Consider the following 18,615-nt stretch of genomic DNA (forward strand, 5'->3'; position numbering starts at 1 on the left):
ACATCACAACTATTCATAAGGAGATTATGGACTTGACGGAGGAGAATGTGTGGGAAAAGATTGGACAAGGATTTGGAAGAGTGGGAACGTGGTTTGCGAATTTGGGAAGAGGATTTCTTGGATCAGTGTTGAAGCCAATTATCATTGCTGTAGTTTGTGTGATTTGTTTGTGGGGATGCGTGAAAGCGTGGAAGTGGTATCAAGGAGGCAAGGTTGAAAGAGCTCTTAGGGCAAACGAGAAAAGGATGGCGAAGTTTCAGGAGCAGCAATATGAGAGTCTTAAGAGAATGGAGGGAGTTCGACATGGCGGAGCCATGACTAGTACAGTTTAAATCAGTTCTAAAGAAGACGATTGTAATGGTGTGATGACAGATGTCATCAAAGGGGGGAACTGATGTAGCGCTTAAAAGTTTGAAAATCGTAGGGGTGCGTTATATTCACTGTTAGTCGGCACCCGCATATAATCAAATGTGTACTCAGGTATTTTGTGTGCAATGTATTAAGAATTGTATAATCTATATCGATTTCGATAGAAGTGTTAGCTATGTACAAGCATATTGTGAATGTATTAGAGAAATGTAGAGTTTAGTCATTTGAACAATGTGATGTTAAAACGTGTAGTTTAGAATTCGTGTCTGTAGACTGTTTAGTTTGACCACACATGAAAGAAAGACGTAAATGTCAAAACTGTGATTTAGGCCTGCTTGTGTAACCGTAGTAGTGGCCAGAATTCGCATATATCGTTGAGGCGAAAGGCCTGGTATTTTCTTATGTTAGCCAAGGGCAATAGGCCAAAAAGGATTTATTCCAGTAGAGGTTTTAGGCTGTAGTAAATTGCAAGTTAAAAGATGTGAAGTATGTCTGTCTTGCATGATCTCACCCCAGGTGCAAGGACAGTTGCTCGTTAGTAGAGAAGTTCTTTGTTCATGAATTGACTTATGTAGTAAAAGCCAGACATGGGAGTGCATTGGAATGTGCCAATCGTAACTCCTAGTGCGGATGGTGTCTGGGACTCAAGGCCAAGCGATGGACGATGGAACTGGACAGCGCTCTGTGGAAAATTACTGAAAGACGACTCCGCAGAAGAGGAGGTGCGAAGGGCGTGTTCTGAGATTTGGGGTTCTGTATTAGGGAAAGCGCCCCGAGGGTGGAGGCAGATCAGAGCAGCCCAGAGCAGAGAAAGGCTAGGCGAAGAGATAGAGGGGGCAACTTAGACCAAGCTCTCTAAGTGAAGACTTCTTAGGAAGTTTCACTCTGACACCTTTCGACTGAGGGTCTCAAGGGATTGCTAAGTAGGGATGTCATCTAGTACAGAGTAGGGACAGAGATGGTATGGTCCAGTGTCCCTAATATCGACATTGGCTTGGTAGTTTTCTACCTCATGCTTTTAGAGATTGTGCTTTTAGTTATTTTTAGCCGTATGCGGATTCTTCGTAGAGTAGCATTTGTGTTAGTGCCTATGTACTTGTTGTGCCTCGTATTGAGGACTCTGTATCTTCAAATCTTTATGCTGATAATAAAAGCCAGAGAGCCAAGAGATTAAGTCTCGCGTCTTTGATTATGGCAAATTGTGGACAGTAACTTTGATAATTGTGTTTATTCCCTCCACGCTATTGGGCAAGTAAAAAGTTCCATCCGACCAGAGTGGGTTCTAGTAGATAATTGCCAGATACTAAAATGGGCCGGAGCAATACCATTTAGTATTTACGAACCATTGACTCCCCCCATGGTGGGGGGAGTTGGTTATTTTACTATATTTTTTTTTATGTGTGTGTTATAGATTAGATTAGATTGATGAAACAATGTTCAGTTCACCCTTGCTTATGCTACGAATGTTACCTATATTATAGGCTGATATTATGTATTTTGTGCCTATCCTGCGTTGCCTAGGTTCTTTATGGATCGGCTCTTTGTTTATCTTTAACTTCTGTGCACCTGTACAGTTTTCTTTTATGTGAATGTATTGTTTGGCTTTTCATTATTGGCATTTGTAAGGTGCAGCTACAATTGCCATTGTTAATTATTTGTTATGCGGTGTCCTATATTACAAAATCAATAAAACTATGTTAAAAAAAATAATCTTACTACTGTCTTTAACTTATTTAAGGTTCTTGGTGTATTTCACTGTTTCTCTTTGAAATTAGCATTTTAATTGTAAACCGCTGTAATCGTTGAGTGATCTTTCCGCTATGGAAAGATTAAAATAAACGTGGATTTCTGCTCTATTAGTTACACTGTCATTATTTGGTCTCTGCTGCCACCACGTGGTAATTATAAGAATGACACAGCGAGAACTTTGGTTAATTGTTAATCTCTTTCTTTCGGGCATGTTCTCAAAGTTCAGTACTAAAACTGGAACTGCACCTGGCTATGCCAAAGCACCTCAGACCCTTGATATTCTAATTCTCAGGCAGTATGAGTTTATTCCAAAGCATCTTAACTGTGCATGAATGACTAGTAATTTTATGACAGGAGCGGAGGCGAGGAATACGTATTATTTCTCTTTGTTTAACAGTACAGTTCATTACTAAAGTACAGAGGAAAATATGAGCAGCAACAACCACGAGTTTTGAACTGCAAATGATGTGATCAAGGAAACTAATCATGTCCCTCAATGTCAATAAAATGCAAAAGTACTGCTGTCACTTTCTCTTTCTTTTGCAAATCGGCAGCTTTAAGAAGTCTTTTTTAATGTATTTTCATGTCGACCTGTTATTAGGAATATTGCCTATTTAGTGATATTTATTCAACTGAATTGGTTGGCTTCTTGGTCGTCTACTGTATACAATTGTTTTTGATTTCACAAGTTAACAGAGCCCTGCTAACCGGTGTGTTTCGCAGGCTCTGTGGACGCCTGTTGCCGTCTCATTTCGAGGTCTGTGTCCACCATTTTAGATTCTCACTGACTGCTCTTTGATCTAGGTGGTGACAACTAAGTAACCTCTGGCACAAAAGTGATTACAATACCTCAGCTGTGCTTTAATACGCATGTGTTAATCTGCACCGGGAAGGCGTTACATGGGTGGAGAGTGGGTGGAGAGTGGGTGTTCTCATGCATCCACCCATGCTTTTTGCCACATTCCCAGGCAATCTGAGACTTGGCCTGGAACAAAACTCGAGGCCTAGACCGTCCACCCCTGGAACACTATAACACTATCTCGTGCTTATCGTGCCCAAGCTGGCAGCAATGTACAATGCAGCATTGTGTGACATCAGTCTTTCCTACTCACTTCGCGAATCCCTCTTGGTTTCCATCATTAAGCCCGACCACAACCGCAGGCAACTTGCATCCTACTGGCCCGTTGCAATACTTCGATCGCAATACAAAATTCTAGGGAAGATCCTAGCTGATCGTCATGCCCAAATTCAGCCAGAGCTGGTGCACCGTGACCAGAATGGATTCGCTCCAGACCACTGCACCTGCTAAAACATATGTCGCTTTTCCATGTGCAAGATCAAGTAAAGTGACGATTCCCCAGAGCAGCTGCCTTATACTTGATCTAGTAAAGGCGTTCGAAACCCTGACCTGGCATTACTTATTCACCGTACTTACCCATATGAGGATAGGCCCCGGACTATGGGGCATATTTACAAGGAGGCAATAATAAATTATCGCCGCTTTAGCGGCCGTTATCGGCTGAAAAGCGCCGATAATTTTATCGCCTAATTAGCAAGGCCACGCTAACGCGTGAAACCTTGCTTTAGCGTGCGGATTCCTAATGTCCAGCTTTGCATCTCTAATGAGATGCAAAGTGGGCTTTCCTGACCTGACATGACAGGAGAAATGTCGCTAAGCGACATTTCTCCTATCATCAAGCCCCACGCTATGAAGCATAGCGCTAAGAAAAGTAGCGATAACCCCTGTTATCGCTACTTTCCTTACGCCTGCTTCAGGACTGACTTAGCCATGATATCCTAAGGAAGGTGGATATCATGGCTAAGTTTGTGAGTCCCTATCAACAAGCTAACCTGAGATTATCGCTGGGTTTCCAGTGATAATCTCACGTTTGGCAGTTAGTGCTAGGATTTTTATAGCTTTTGAGATAAGCGTTGCTAATAGCACACTATCTCAGCGATAAAAATCCACGCTTGCCGGCGATAATTATCCTAGCGCTAAGTGTGTTTAGCGATAATTATCGTCGGTTGTTGTTGATATGCCCCTATACTCCTTATACTCTAGTCCGACATCCGGAGTCAGCTTGGGTTGACTTGTCTCAGCCTCCTTCCCGGTGCGCCGTGGGACATGTCAGGGCTGCCTGTTGTCCCTCCTCCTGTTTGCCTCGCCATGGAGCCTCTGGCAGTGCGGCTGCGTGCAGAGGGCCGGAAGTGAGGCATTCCACTGGTGGGCAGGACCCATGCAGTGGCCTTGTACATGGACGACGTTCTCCTCTACGCCCGTGACATAACAGCCGACATCACCCCGATCCGGGGAATACTGGCAGTTGCCATCGTGGCCGGGCTCTGAATTAACTGGACAAAGTCGGCTATCGATCTACTTCGCCATGGACAACTACTATGGAAGGGTACACCTTGGTGACACCTGCCTATGCCATACTCCCTTTCACCTCTATGATGGAAATCTCTGCAGAGCTTTCACAGGCAAACGATCCCAGATACACTTCTGGCAGTCTCTCTCCCTGCCATCTATTGGCAAGGTCCCCTCAGAGAAAATTATCATTTAGCTGCGTCTTCGTTACTACTTCGTAACTCTTATGGTCATCCCATCCCGCTCCTTCCGCAACAAACTGGGTTTACTCCTCTGCTCATATGGAGATCTGGTCACCGATGCATAGCTCTGGCTAAACTGCAGCTGCCGACAGACCGGGGAGGCTTAGGGGGGGCCTTTCTTTGAGGCATATTTCCTAGCTGCGCAGCTTTAATGGCTGTCTCGCTGGACAGCCAGGTGCTATCTGGACGAGACTCGCATACACCCTAGGGACATTACCATCTCTGCGCTCCAATGCTTGCTTCTTTCAGGGGCACATCATGCCTCCACCTGGCCCCTCCAAGTGTCACTTGCGAGAATATGCATGGCAAGAATACACCGCCTCTTTCGGAACATCACACTCAACACTCCGAACCTACCTCTGGTCAGCCTACCCCGAGGTCAGGAACATTACACCGCCGGGATAATGCGAGCATGGACAGACCGTTCACTCCTCACTTTAGGCGACCTCTTCGCTGAGGGATACCTCCTTCCCTTTGATCAGCTAGCGGATGAGAGCGACCTTCAGCCGGGGCAGTTTCTTATTTACAGACAACTCACGCAAATATGCCATAAACTGAAACTCACCCGGTAGATAGCTAGCTAGCTAGCTAGATAGATAGATAGATAGATAGATAGATAGATAGATAGATAGATGATGGATGGATGGATGGATGGATGGATGGATGGATGGATGGATGGATGGATGGATAGATAGATAATACTTTATGCGGTTCTCAAGTGAACATTGAAGAATACGTAGAGAAGAAACTATTAAAATGTGATGAACTTATATAGAAACAATGACAACCCATAAAAACAAAGCATATTATAGTTGTAGTATTGGATCACACATTCATTGCAGCAGACTTCCATTAAAATAAAACCATCATGATGTATTACCATTAACATAATATACAGCAGATACAAATTCTCTGGTCAAAAGAGTGTCGTTTTACTTGCAATAATTAATTGTATTCTAAGGTGCACAATGTATATTACATTAGGTGCTCCATGGGGTTCTAAGTAGATAAAGTGCTTTAAAAATTTACCCAAGATACAAAGCAACATAGTATATTGGTATAAACTTAATAAACAACAGTAATAAGAGTGCTCTTATCAAGGGAGTATCATTTTGCATGCGCGAATGACAAGTATTCAAAAGTGCATAGTGCATGTTACAAAGAGAGCTTCATGGAATTTTGAGTAAATTAAATGCATTACAAATATATCTTAGAAGTATTTGTACGTACTTTGGCTATGATGGTAATTTGGGAAAGAATCTTACTACGCTTGTACCAGACATTGGCTCAAAAATGGCTGACTGCAAACACAATTAGGTGAGAAGTATCACTTTTCAATACTCTGGGCAACAAGATATCTGGTTACCCCCAGCTTCAAACAGATTGGGCGTATCCACTTTCTGGGTGAGCCTAGATACCCCGAGCAGAAAAACAAAACATGCGCCTCAGTTTCAGAATCCAGTCCACAGGCTGGGCACAAGTTATGGGCTAAATCTTTGCTCCTTTTGCTTGGGCGTAGCTAGGGGTGGCGGTGGGGGCGGTCCGCCCCAGGCGGCACTATTTTGGGGGCGGACAAAGGCATTCAGATAAGGCTCGGCTTGCTTTCGTGGACGTTCGGGGACGGGCAGAGAAGGAATAGGACTCGGGCAATGTCCTCTTCTTTTTTGTGCTGGCAGCTGCCCCCCCCCCCCTCTTTCTATTATTCCCTCTCTTTCTGTCTTGCTCCTCACTTACTGAAAACAGTAACTTGAAGAAACGGTTCACAACCTCTCTTTCCTTCTTTCATTTAGTTGCTTCCCTGGGAAATGGATCCAAAAAAGAAAAACACTCTTGCGGGAAATGCCCTTTTTCTGACATTTTTCTATTCAAAAGTGCAGCGGGATGGAGAGAAATAGAAGGTTTTAAATATGAAAAATAAATACATAACTAAATAAAGCAAGACAGAGGGGTTGGAAAGTGGCCAGATTGGTTTTATTCACATCCAAACACTTCAGCCTCACTTTACAGACTTTGCAGTGAAGCGCTACTTTTGTTTTCTCGTCTTTCTTTGAACAGCATTATTGTCCCCAGGTGGGGAAGTGCACCATTCCTGGAGGTACTGCAATACCTGGTTGATGGATGGATTGGAAAACAAAATGTGTACCATGGCTCTGTTTATGGATGTGGTCTTTTTAAACCATACTGCTTACGTTTATTAAGGATATAAGCAATGGACATTGAATCGGTTCCCTTCAGGGCCCTGTAGTCATGTCCTTAACTTTTCAGGTAAAACCACTCGCTGATTTCTGAATAGTGAGTGAGAGATCGTTAAGGTAACCATGTTGTTTCTGCTTACATTTCACATGCTTTACTTAATCTTGCATTCCCTATGAGTGTTTGCTTTTACTTTTTTTTTTTTAGGCAGAGTATCACAAGTGCAGAATTTGAATTGAGCCACATCCAAGTGTTTATAGCGGGCACAATTAGGTTGTAGCTGAAGGCAGTGCGAGTTTCTCTCAGTAGGGCAGTATGGTGTTCAGTGGGGGAGAGGATGTGGCACTATGGCCAGAGCTGTCGAATTTGGAACGGGGAACTGGGTTCAGCCTTCATGACCAGTCCACAAGACCACTCTACTGAGGGAGCATATTCCCATGATAGACCTTACAAGGCCCCACTAGACCTTAGAAGGCTTGATGTCTTAGCACAAGCAGGTGTACTCTAGGGGTGTCAATTGTGGGTTAACCTTGAAGGCCTGTCCACCACAATCCATACTGAAGTTCATCTCCAGTCTTGCGGGCAGGCCTACGAAGCAGCACACCCTAGAGCAACAGTGATCCAGTCGCTGTGACTCTGTCACTGAGGTCACATGAACCTTGAGCAGGTTAGGGCGGTGCCAACGGTGTGACCGCACTGGGTACCTATTTCGGGTGGGTGCGTAGTGTTTGCAAGTATATTATGGCTTTAAAAAAACTTGCTGCCACCTTCCTGGCCTCCAGCAATTTTCAGAAACAATAAAAATGTCATGATAACTTCGGTGATTAATGTTCTTCCTAGAGAGAGATCGGAGTTTTGTCTAGTGGAAGGGTTGACTCCTGGAAAGGTAGCACAGAGGGTGAATATGCCTGCTGCAAAGAACATGTACCATGCAGATCACAAAGTGCACTGCTTTAATGGGGGGACCATGATGAATGGTCATTTAATGTCAGCTGTAGATGATGGATCCCTGAACAGTGTCATGTATGTGCATGTTTGCATTGTGCTGAAGGGATTACCAGGTAATTGTTCACGCAGCTCTCTGATGGATGTCACATGCGGTTTTTCTGAGTCCCCAGATAGATTATGCAGTCTGTGTGTTCTCTTTTGTACTGCCAGTTACCGATGTATTCAACTGTGTAGCCTTGGACCATGTCATGTATGTGCATGTAACTTGCATGATCAAGGTAACTATTAGCGGCGATACTACATGTCTCTCGGTCCTCTTTCAAGTGCTTGTTGTCCTTTTTCCCCAGAACCCGCCCCCCCTCAGGGGTGGCAATCTGAGGGATAGCCCCGGGCGCCAAAAGCTCTAGCTACGCCTCTGTGTAAGATCTCCGTGGGAGAATACCTATCCGGAAGCGCATGTACAAACTTTTGCACCCAGGAATGGTTGAAAACAGGGTGTAATCTTAAATTCCAGGTATTTATTTGTCAGAGGGCCCTTATCCCCGGTGCTTGCATATCGATCGTAGATATACACCCAATAGCAGGTCTTAACACTGGCCAAATAATCTTTGCCTATGGATTCCGGATTGTCCCAAAATCTCACCAAACCAAGCTTATAAAACCCTTTGTGATCGAATTTTAACCAAGGTACCCGCCTGGCATTAACATTTTTTTTAAAGTCCTTAATAGAATCTCTATAATCACTAAGCTCAGATGTAAACCAGAGGCGGACCCAATATGCTAAGGGCTTGTATAATGCCAGGGACGTAACACAGGCCCCCGCAGCCCCCGTGGTGCGCGGGGCCCCAGGCTCCAGGGGGCCCCCTCAGCACCGCACTCTGGTTGCAGAGCTCCTGATTGAGTCCAGAGGGGGCCCCCTCCACGTGCCCTGCAGGGAGGCCCCCTCAAGTTTCGTTACGCCAGTGTATAATGCCAGATCAGCTATTCTTTTCAGGCCCAAATCAAAGAAAAGCAGAATCAGGTGGGAGCTAGACGGCAGAGATACAAGCTGCAGAGCAATACTATTCTCTGCAGAGGCTAGTTGATGGGCATCTGTGTAGCCCAATACCTCAGCATCAAAGAGTGCAGCACTTTGTGCCCTGGCCCGAGGAACCACCAGAGCCGGTGAAAGCGAACGAGAACTTGGACTTTTGTACAGCCTCAGAATGGCATTGAATCTATGCTCGATGAATAGCCTGAATGGTTTAGGCTAGCCATTTGAGATTGTCTGTCAGTCTGACACCTAAAGAGTCAAAGCTATGTACTCTCTCGAGTACTTCGGTGTCAGCTCTAATGGCATTGAGCTCCAAGCCCCTGGTCTTACAGTTGTCCAGAAATGCATTGATAAGGCATTGGAGCCCCATTGGTGTTTTTAAGATAAGAAGAGAATCGTCAATGTGGGTAAATCGATGAGTGCTTTCACTACATCGCTCATGTAGAGAGTAAATAATTTTGGTGCCAGTACACACCCATGGTGCACTCATGCTTGCTGGAGATGTGCTCTGTTAGCTCTCCTTTAATACCCCATTGCACTTGGGCATAGTTCTTATTGTGGAGCAGGTTTCTAGGGACCCCCTTGTTTGCCAGTATTCCCCACAGGATATCTCTTGGGATTAGATCAAATGCATCTCTAAGATCAACAAAAACTACATAGAGCCTTTGTCATAAAAGTAGAGCGTATTTCCAATAAAGAGTGGCGAATCTAAAAACCTGGCCTGAGGATCTGGTCTTTGAGTTGAATCCTGTCTGAAGGGAAGAGAGAATGTGCTCTTCCTCCACCCATTCCGATAGTGTATCTAAGACCTGCCTCGCGAAGATCTTTTTCAGATTGTCAATTATACTTATCGGCCTGTAATTGGAGGGGGCACCGGCATCGCCCTTCTTGTAGATTGGCATTATCTCGGCCCCCACCCTGAGTCAGGGATTTCCACACCAGCTGCAATGGCGTTGGGTAATAGATTTACGTAACAGGTCCAAATCTGGGGCTATGTTTTATACATGTCTCCTGGATTTTTTCTCTGGCCCTGGGGCCTTGGCTGATATTAGCAAAGTAACAGCTCTTCCAGCGTCCTTAAAGGAGAAAACTAAACGTTCATCTACTTCGAAGTTAGTTGCGGGCATATCTGCACGAGATACTCCCTGGTCAGAAATTGGAGTAAAATCACAATTTTATTTAAAAAAAAATTAAATAAATAATAATATAGTTTTCTTTTTAAAACTGAACAAACAGCGCCTTACACGTTTGCATAAGATCGCCACAAAAACATAGTCACAAATCAATGCATACATTTTCCCGCTGCATCAGGTCGTCTCTCCCTCCCTTCCCGGGATTCGCATATACCAGTATTTTCTACACATGTCATTACTCTACGGTCCTATTTATACACATGGAGTCCGGGAACAGTGGTGTCTGGGCCTCGCCAGTGATCATGAGGGTACTGCATCAACTGGCCCCCGAGTCGGGGACCCTTGTGTAGTACATGTCACGGATTGTAGCAGTTTGCCCCTCCCCCCCATGTCAAGTCCGAAGTGTCGTCCCCAGGGGTCCCAGATTCTGTGGAATTTCTTGGGGCACCCTCTGCTACGGTATGTGGTCTGTTTGGCTAACATGTACATGTCCATGCCCTTTGTCCATTCATGAATAGTCGGCATTTCCTGGCAATGTCTCTTTTTGCAACCACCAACCCCAGGTAAGCAAAGATCAGTTGCGTTCTGGTGATGTCAACCTCACTCGGTATCACAAGTATCACGTACCTAGGTTCCACCGGTAACGTCACCCCGAGGACAGTACCTAGTAGTCCCAGCACTTGTCCCCATTTCAGGACATGCCCACACCGTGTGGAAGAAACTGCCATTGGTCACTGCGCAGGCCAGGCAAAGTGGAGACTCCGTCCTCCCCATTCTTTGTAGTCTGTCTCTATTGTAGTAAGACCGATGTAGTATCTTCAACTGAATTAGTCAGAGTCTCGCCTTTATGGCCACTTCCGTGGGGTGCATCAACGCCACCTCCCAGTCTTTGTCCTCCATGACCCCCACCTCACTCTCACATTATGACCGAAGTCTCACCAGCCCATGAGGAATGTTGTTGTTAACGGTTTTGTATGCAAAAGAGACCGTCTTGTGGGCAAGCTCCTCTTGCTGGAGTTTACCCTCCAAGGGCGCATATTCCAGAAGTTGGTCACACTAAACATTTTCTGCTAGCCATGCGTGACGTAGCTGTGCGTATTTAAGTAATTGTGAGTCGCTCATATTGTATTCTTGTAGAATCACTATTTTTTGTTCCATCATATAATGAAAAAAATGGGACACGTACTTTGCGGGTTGAATATGATGATGATTGTTTTCATCTTGTCTGTGTGGCCTGTGCTGCTATGCACCAGAAGGATCGATTGTCATTCATTTTGGCCGCTGCGAGCATGTCGCACCAGATCTTGTCATCCCAGTTCCTTCTGGCTTTGCTCATAGCAAGGTTATAATTGCATCTTGCATCTATGATCCTTAATCGAGTACAGTCCTTGACAGCCAGCCTTAGCGCCAGTTTGGCATCACTACATTCATCATTATACCAATAAGCCAACTTGCTCTTATACATTTTCTTTTGATCGGTTACCATATAAAAGATATTCTGTAGCTTGTGGTAAAACTGTTTATGAATTTTTAATATAGGAATAGCTGAACTAGGAGAGCCTATGTGTTAAGACTGGGATTCTCTAGTTGGCTGAGGAAGGTACCTTAGGCCAAATAGGTACCCTTGCTTCTAACATTGGTGGTCAGCGGTTTGGGATTTGAACGTGTATTTCCAAATTCACTCACAGTGATTGGTGTACATCACTAGGTTAGCGCAGACCACGACGTAACCACATATTGTGTTTTGATTTTTTGGTTCCATTTTTGAGCGACCTTTAAGCCACACATCATGTCTCAGAGGAGTCAAGTAGCCAGTGAGGCTGCAGAATTGGAGTTTGACATTGAGGCATTGCTTACCTACAGAGCTGATCAATTAAGGCAATTCTGCAGAGCTTTGGGATGTCCCATAAAAAGTAGCGCCAAGAAGGAGGAGCTACAGCTGGCCTTGAGGGCCTGGTGGGAAGCCAAAGGGGCTCAGGAGACGGGTGATGTTGAGGTGGATGAGGATGACCCAGGGAATGGATTTGGTCCACAGGATTTGCCAGTGAAGGACCAGCCTCAGGAGCTGGTAGTAACCATTCAGGGAGGAGTTTTTCACCAGAGGAGGTGGAGGAAAACCAAAGGGTTAGAGAGCATGAGTTGGAGGTGTTAAAACTTAAAACTCAGGCAGAGCAGAAGAAGCTGCTCATTGAATGTGAAAAGCGAGCAGAGGAGAGCAGGAACACTCGTGCCTTGGAAGAGAAAAAGATTTTCTTAGCTCATGAGTTAAGCATGAGGGAACTGGACATGAAGGTTTTAAAAAAAAATATATATATATTTATGGATTTTCATATTATAACAACTATGTAAAATCAGCGTTATATTCACATCGTTACAGAATACATAGCAGCATGTTGATACAGCATCATACAGTTCAGGAATGATGGTGGAACGCAAATCCTAGTAAAAAAAATATGCAAGAGGTACATTAGCATCATACATGAAGTCATTATTCATTAGTTGTGGTTAACATATACGCAGTGAATGGACCCCAAATGTCACGCGGTCTGGAAGCACTAGGCAGTTCTTCCGCATAGCAGGTAAGTTGGTCTCGACAGTATGCTATATCCCTTAACCAGTGTACTGGTTTAGGCGCAGGTCTACCATCCCAGTGAAGAGAGACCCTGCGCTTTGCCAGTAGTAGTGCTATAGCTACTAATTTCCGATTGATAGCTTTAAGTTTAAACAGATTTCCTAACATGCAAACAGTCGTATTACATTCTATTTTTTCACCCACCATCTCCGTTAATGCCACCGTGACTTTCCCCCAAAAGTCAGCTACCTTTTGACAGTTCCCTGCCAAGTGTTGAAAATCAGCGTTATCGGCATTACATCTCTTACAGTAATGTGAGTCCCTCAGGCCAAACTTGTAGAGTAAAGATTTCCGTTTGAAGCAAATTGACCTGTTAATTTACAACATACTGCCCATTCGTCTTCTGTCAGCGGTTGGGGCAAAATAGCGTTCCATTTACCGATGGGGCCCACACTATCAGCCACCTCATCCATCTGGGAAGCTTTATACAAGCGAGTAACTAGCTTACCCCGAGCTTGCGTAGTATATATAAGTTGTAGGGCTCTCAAAGTTGGTGGTTCGCCAAGGAAACATGGGTATAACGTCCGCATTGCAGCACGTAGTCTACAGTTTATGAATGTCAACATGACAGACCCTTCCCCGTCCCCTACAAAACCCTGAAGATCAATAAATTTCCCGCTAGGATATATGTCGCCCATGGTGTGTGCCCCGGCATTTTGCATAGCCTTTAGTGAGCCTGTTTCACAGATATCGCCATATGAGGGACCAGCGGCATTGCCGTAGCATACAATGGTAGCCTCTGTGCGCGCTTCCCCAATTCCCTCCAAGCAGGAGACGTACATTGCACCGTATCCATTTCATCCCTTTCTAAGACAGTGGTGTTATTAACAATAATAGCTTTGAGTGGTATTGGGTGAACCGCCCCGCGTCTACCGCAACATGCGGTGTGTATGGTGGCGAATTTTGCCAGTAAAAGGCGTATTGTGCTTGCGCGCACAGATAATATAATTGCATATCTGGCCCCGTAGACCCACCCATCTCGTATGGCAACGTCAATGTCCCCCTTTACCTCTCGTTTTTTTACCTCCTCAGGCTAGCGTAATCAGCCATGTGCGTATTGTTGTAAACAAATGTTGCGTTAATTTAATGGGAATAGTGGCAAACAAGTATAAAACTTTCGGTAGGACCACCATTTTGATCAAAGCTACACTATCTCTAAACATTAATGGTAGCCGAATCCATCTGGATACTTGCTCCTCAAGCCCCTCAGCGCGGGGACACGCCGCTGGGCGCCACCAAGCGCTTTATAAAACCCCCTAAATAGAAAATAGAAATAGAGATATCGCTGTGCCATAATTTGTGCGTATAATGATCCGTGGGTCTTTATGTATCCAGACACCCAAGTATTTTACTGACTCAATACTCCATTCTAACGGGTATCCTGATTCAACTTGCGTTGTGCTCTCTGTCAAAGCCAGCACAATCACTTTACTCCAATTAATTCCAAGACACGAATGCCACTCAAATCGAACATATTCTCTGATGAGTTGTTCCAGGCATATCGCTGGCTCGTGCACATACAAGACCATGTCATCTGCGTACATGGATACCGCTAATGGCCGCTGGAGGAAACGCAATGCCGTCTGTGCATTTCGCTGTCTCAGTATACAGGCCAGCGGCTCCAACACTACCGCAAATAATAAAGGTGAGAAAGAGCAGGGTTGCCTCATCCTGCACCAAATGTGAAATGTGTCAGATGTCCGGACGTTAATACGCACATGGGCCACTGGATCCGTATATAACAACTTGATCCAATTGGTGTAAATGTATGGCACTCCCATACGATGTAACACTGCGAACATGTATCGCCAAGAAATAGAATCAAATGCCTTTGCGGCGTCCAGTAGGACCACCGCTGCAGGTAGTGTAGGCTCTAGTAGATGCATTACTGCGAAGAGCGTCCTTAAATTATGCGCCGTGGAGCTTGTAGGGATAAACCCTAACTGACCGACTGACCTAACCGACTGATCAGGCAACACCATGACAGGTAATAGTAATCTCAGCCTGGTTGCTAACACTTTTGCTAAAATCTTGATATCGGTATTCATTAGAGACAATGGCCTATAAGATTCACATCTATCAGGCGCTTTTCCTGGCTTCAATAAGGCTATAATCAGCGACTCGCGGAGCGAGTCCGGAATACGTTGCTGCTCGTAGGCTTCATCAAACATAGCATGAAGGTGTGGCATCAGTATGTCAATGTATTCTTTATAAAACTCCGCTGGGAGCCCGTCTGTGCCTGTAGCCTTGCCATTAGGCAGAGCAATTATAGCGTCACGTATTTCATCAATCATCAGTGGGTGCATCAGAAAGTCTTGTTGGCCCTTCGACAACCAAACCAAGGCTATTTCTTCTAAGTATTGTGTTATGTCATCTTCATCAGCGGTTTGTCTACTGTTATACATGGATTTGTAGTATTGCACAAACGATGTAAGAATACCTGTTGTGTCGCAATGATTAGTATCACCCTCTATAATCGATTGCACCATATAACTTTTCGCCCATGGCTCAGTTATCCTGGTGGCTAAGGCCTATCCCCGTCTGCCTCCCTCACCGTAGTATCTAGCTGTCCAGCGCCTTGACATATGCTTCTTCTCTAGGTCCGCCAGATCATTATATTCAGTGATCTCTGATCGTATAGAAGCCAGCGTAGTGCCATCTGATGTACTTTCATAATGTCGTTCTAGGAGTACTAGTTCTTGTTTGAGCTGGTTCATGGAGCCCTCTAGAGATGTAAGTACCCCAGCCTGTAGGCCTATGCACGCTCCACGTATCGTTACATTAAATGCTTCCCATAATGTGCCCAGACTTTGTGCTGACCCAGCATTTTCAGTAAAATAATTTTCAATGGCTTCCCGCACCCCCTCTCGGAAAACCTGATCATGCAACGCGGTGGATTGCAATCTCCATTGGAACTGTGGCAGCGTGTACGTGGGTATGAGCATTGTGAGCAACGACACGGAGTGATCGGAAAGCGTGCGAGGCAAGTGGGTAACCTTAGTGATCCATGAGTTTACATCACTTGTAGTCAGCCAATAGTCAAGTCGCGACCATTATTGATGAGTGTAGGAGTAACATGTGTCCTCCCGCACCTCCGGGTGTCTCAACCTCCATATATCTATTAGGAACAAATCTTGCATGCCATTCCTAACGGCATGCGCAGCTTTCTTTATTGTGGGTTCTGCATTGGAGTGACGGCCCAATACAGGGTTTAATATTACATTAAAATCACCCCCACAGATGATCGCAGCTGGCGGGAACCAATGTATTTTACTCCACAGTGTCTCGTAGAATCCAGGGTCATCTATATTAGGCCATATATATTGACCATGGTCAATAACACACCGCACAGTTTCCCCTACACTACTATATATCGGCCATTGTCAACTATATCCTCATGCAAACTTACAAACGGATATTTTTTTAAATTAAAATCATAACCCTTGACCTTGTTAGGTAGGTCGCTCCCCCTCCGCACAGCACCGCTCGTGCGTCCTGACCCTGCCCCAGCTGCTGCTGGTAAGTTTTGTGCCCCTTGCTCTGTGCCCCGTTTTTCCTCTGTCCCACTTGCTCTGTGCCCCGTTTTTTCCCGTGCCCCGTTTTTTCCTGTGCCCCGTTTCTTCCTCTGTGCCTCTTGCTCTGTGCCCCGTTTTTTTCCTGTGCCCCGTTTTTTCCTCTGCGCCTCTTGCTCTGTGCCCCGTTTTTTCCTGTGCCCCGTTTTTTCCTGTGTCCCATTTTTCCTCTGTTCCACTTGCTCTGTGCCCCGTTTTTTCCTCTGTGCCACTCGCTCTGTGCCCCGTGTTTTTCCTCTGTGTCACTTGCTCTATGCCCCGATTTTCCTGTGCCCCGTTTTTTCCTGTGCCCCGTTTTTTCCTCTGTGCCACTTGCTCTGTGCACCGTTTTTTCCTCTGTGCCACTTGCTCTGTGCCCCATTTTTTCCTCAGTGCCACTTGCTCTGTGCCCCGTTTTATCCTCTGTGCCACTTGCTCTGTGCCCCGTTTTTTCCTCTGTGCCACTTGCTCTGTGCCACTTGCTCTGTGCCCCATTTTTTCCTCTGTGCCACTTGCTCTGTGCCCCATTTTATCCTCTGTGCCACTTGCTCTGTACCCCGTTTTCTCGCCTGTGCCCCCGTGATTCTGTGCCCTTGCCCCCGCGCCGTCCACTGCTCCCGTTCCTGCCGCCGCATCCCCTGCGGCCCCGCCCCCCTGTCTGCCCATTCGCTGCACCTACCTCCCGCCTCCCGCCTCCCAGCTGCTACTCCCTCCCTCCTCCCAAAGTATGGCGGTGAGCGACCCTTGACCTTGTTAGGTAGGTCGCTCCCCCTCCGCACAGCACCGCTCGTGCGTCCTGACCCTGCCCCAGCTGCTGCTGGTAAGTTTTGTGCCCCTTGCTCTGTGCTCCGTATTTCCTCTGTGCCACTTGCTCTGTGCCCTGTTTTTTCCTGTGCCCCGTTTCTTCCTCTGTGCCTCTTGCTCTGTGCCCCGTTTTTTTCCTGTGCCCCGTTTCTTCCTCTGTGCCTCTTGCTCTGTGCCCCTTTTTTTCCTGTGCCCCGTTTTCTCCTGTGCCCCGTTTTTCCTCTGTGCCACTTGCTCTGTGCCCCGTTTTTTTCCTCTGTGCCACTTGCTCTGTGCCCCGTTTTTCCTGTGCCCCGTTTTTTCCTGTGCCTCGTTTTTTCCTCTGTGCCTCTTGCTCTGTGCCCCGTTTTTCCTGTGCCCCGTTTTTTCCTGTGCCCCGTTTTTTCCTCAGTGACACTTGCTCTGTGCCCCGTTTTTTCCTCTGTGCCGCTTGCTCTGTGCCCCATTTTTTCCTCTGTGCCACTTGCTCTGTGCTCCGTTTTCTCCCCTGTGCCCCGTGATTCTGTGCCCTGGCCCCCGTGCCGTCCACCACTCCCATTCCCGCCGCTACATCCACTGCGGCCCCGCCCCCTGTCTGCCCATTCGCTGCCCCTACCTCCCGCCTCCCAGCTGCTCCTCCTTCCCTCCTCCTCATATATGGTGGCCGCGCGCAGAAGTCAAGCCCGTCTGCGCCAGTCCACGCCCCTCCGCCCGCGCCTGGATCGTGCCCGGCGTCAGGACCCCATGCCCCCGCAAACGCCGCGACGCCCGCCTCTACTACGACTCCAGCACCCTCCACGCACTCAACGCCGGACGATCACGCAGCTGCTTCCTGGCCACCCCGAAGCGCACCTAAGGACCCTTCTCCTGCCGGAACTGCAGCTTCACCAGCATCTGGCCCGCCAACCCACCTACCAAAGAACCCAACCACCTCAGATGCATCCTTCTCAACACCCGCTCCGCACGCAAACACGCCGTGGAACTCTGGGTCCTACTGGACTCCAACACCCCAGACATCGCCTTCCTGATGGAGACCTGGCTGAACCCCTCCTCGGCACCCGACATCGCCATAGCCATCCCAGAAGGCTATAAGATCACCCGCAGGGACTGCACCAATGGAGTAGGAGGAGGAATCGCCATCGTCCACAGGAACACTCTCAAAGTCTCAACCGACACCGACGACACCCTCAGCACCGCCAAACACCTGCACTTCCAGATCCAAACCGACCCCAACACCACCCTCAGAGGAACCCTCATCTACAGACCCCCCCTGGACCACGAGCACAGTTCAGCGACTCCATCACTGACCTCGTCAGCACACACGCCCTCACCTCCACGGACTTCCACCTCGAGAACAACAACGACACCAACTCCTCCACCCTGATCGCCAACCTCGCCAACCTCGGACTCAGACAACTCGTCACTACACCCACCCACTCCGCCCGCCACACGCTTGACCCCATCTTCTCCGCTAACTCACACGTCTCCTTCAACCACACCACCGAGCTCCACTGGACCGATCACCGCTGCATCCACTTCACCTTCCAGAAACCCACTATGCACCACCGCACCCAACAAATGCCACGCCGCTGCTGGAGCAAAGTCACCGAAGAC

This window comes from Triturus cristatus, chromosome 3_2, assembly GCF_964204655.1.
Source record: "Triturus cristatus chromosome 3_2, aTriCri1.1, whole genome shotgun sequence".
In the NCBI taxonomy this organism is placed as follows: Eukaryota; Metazoa; Chordata; class Amphibia; order Caudata; family Salamandridae; genus Triturus; species Triturus cristatus.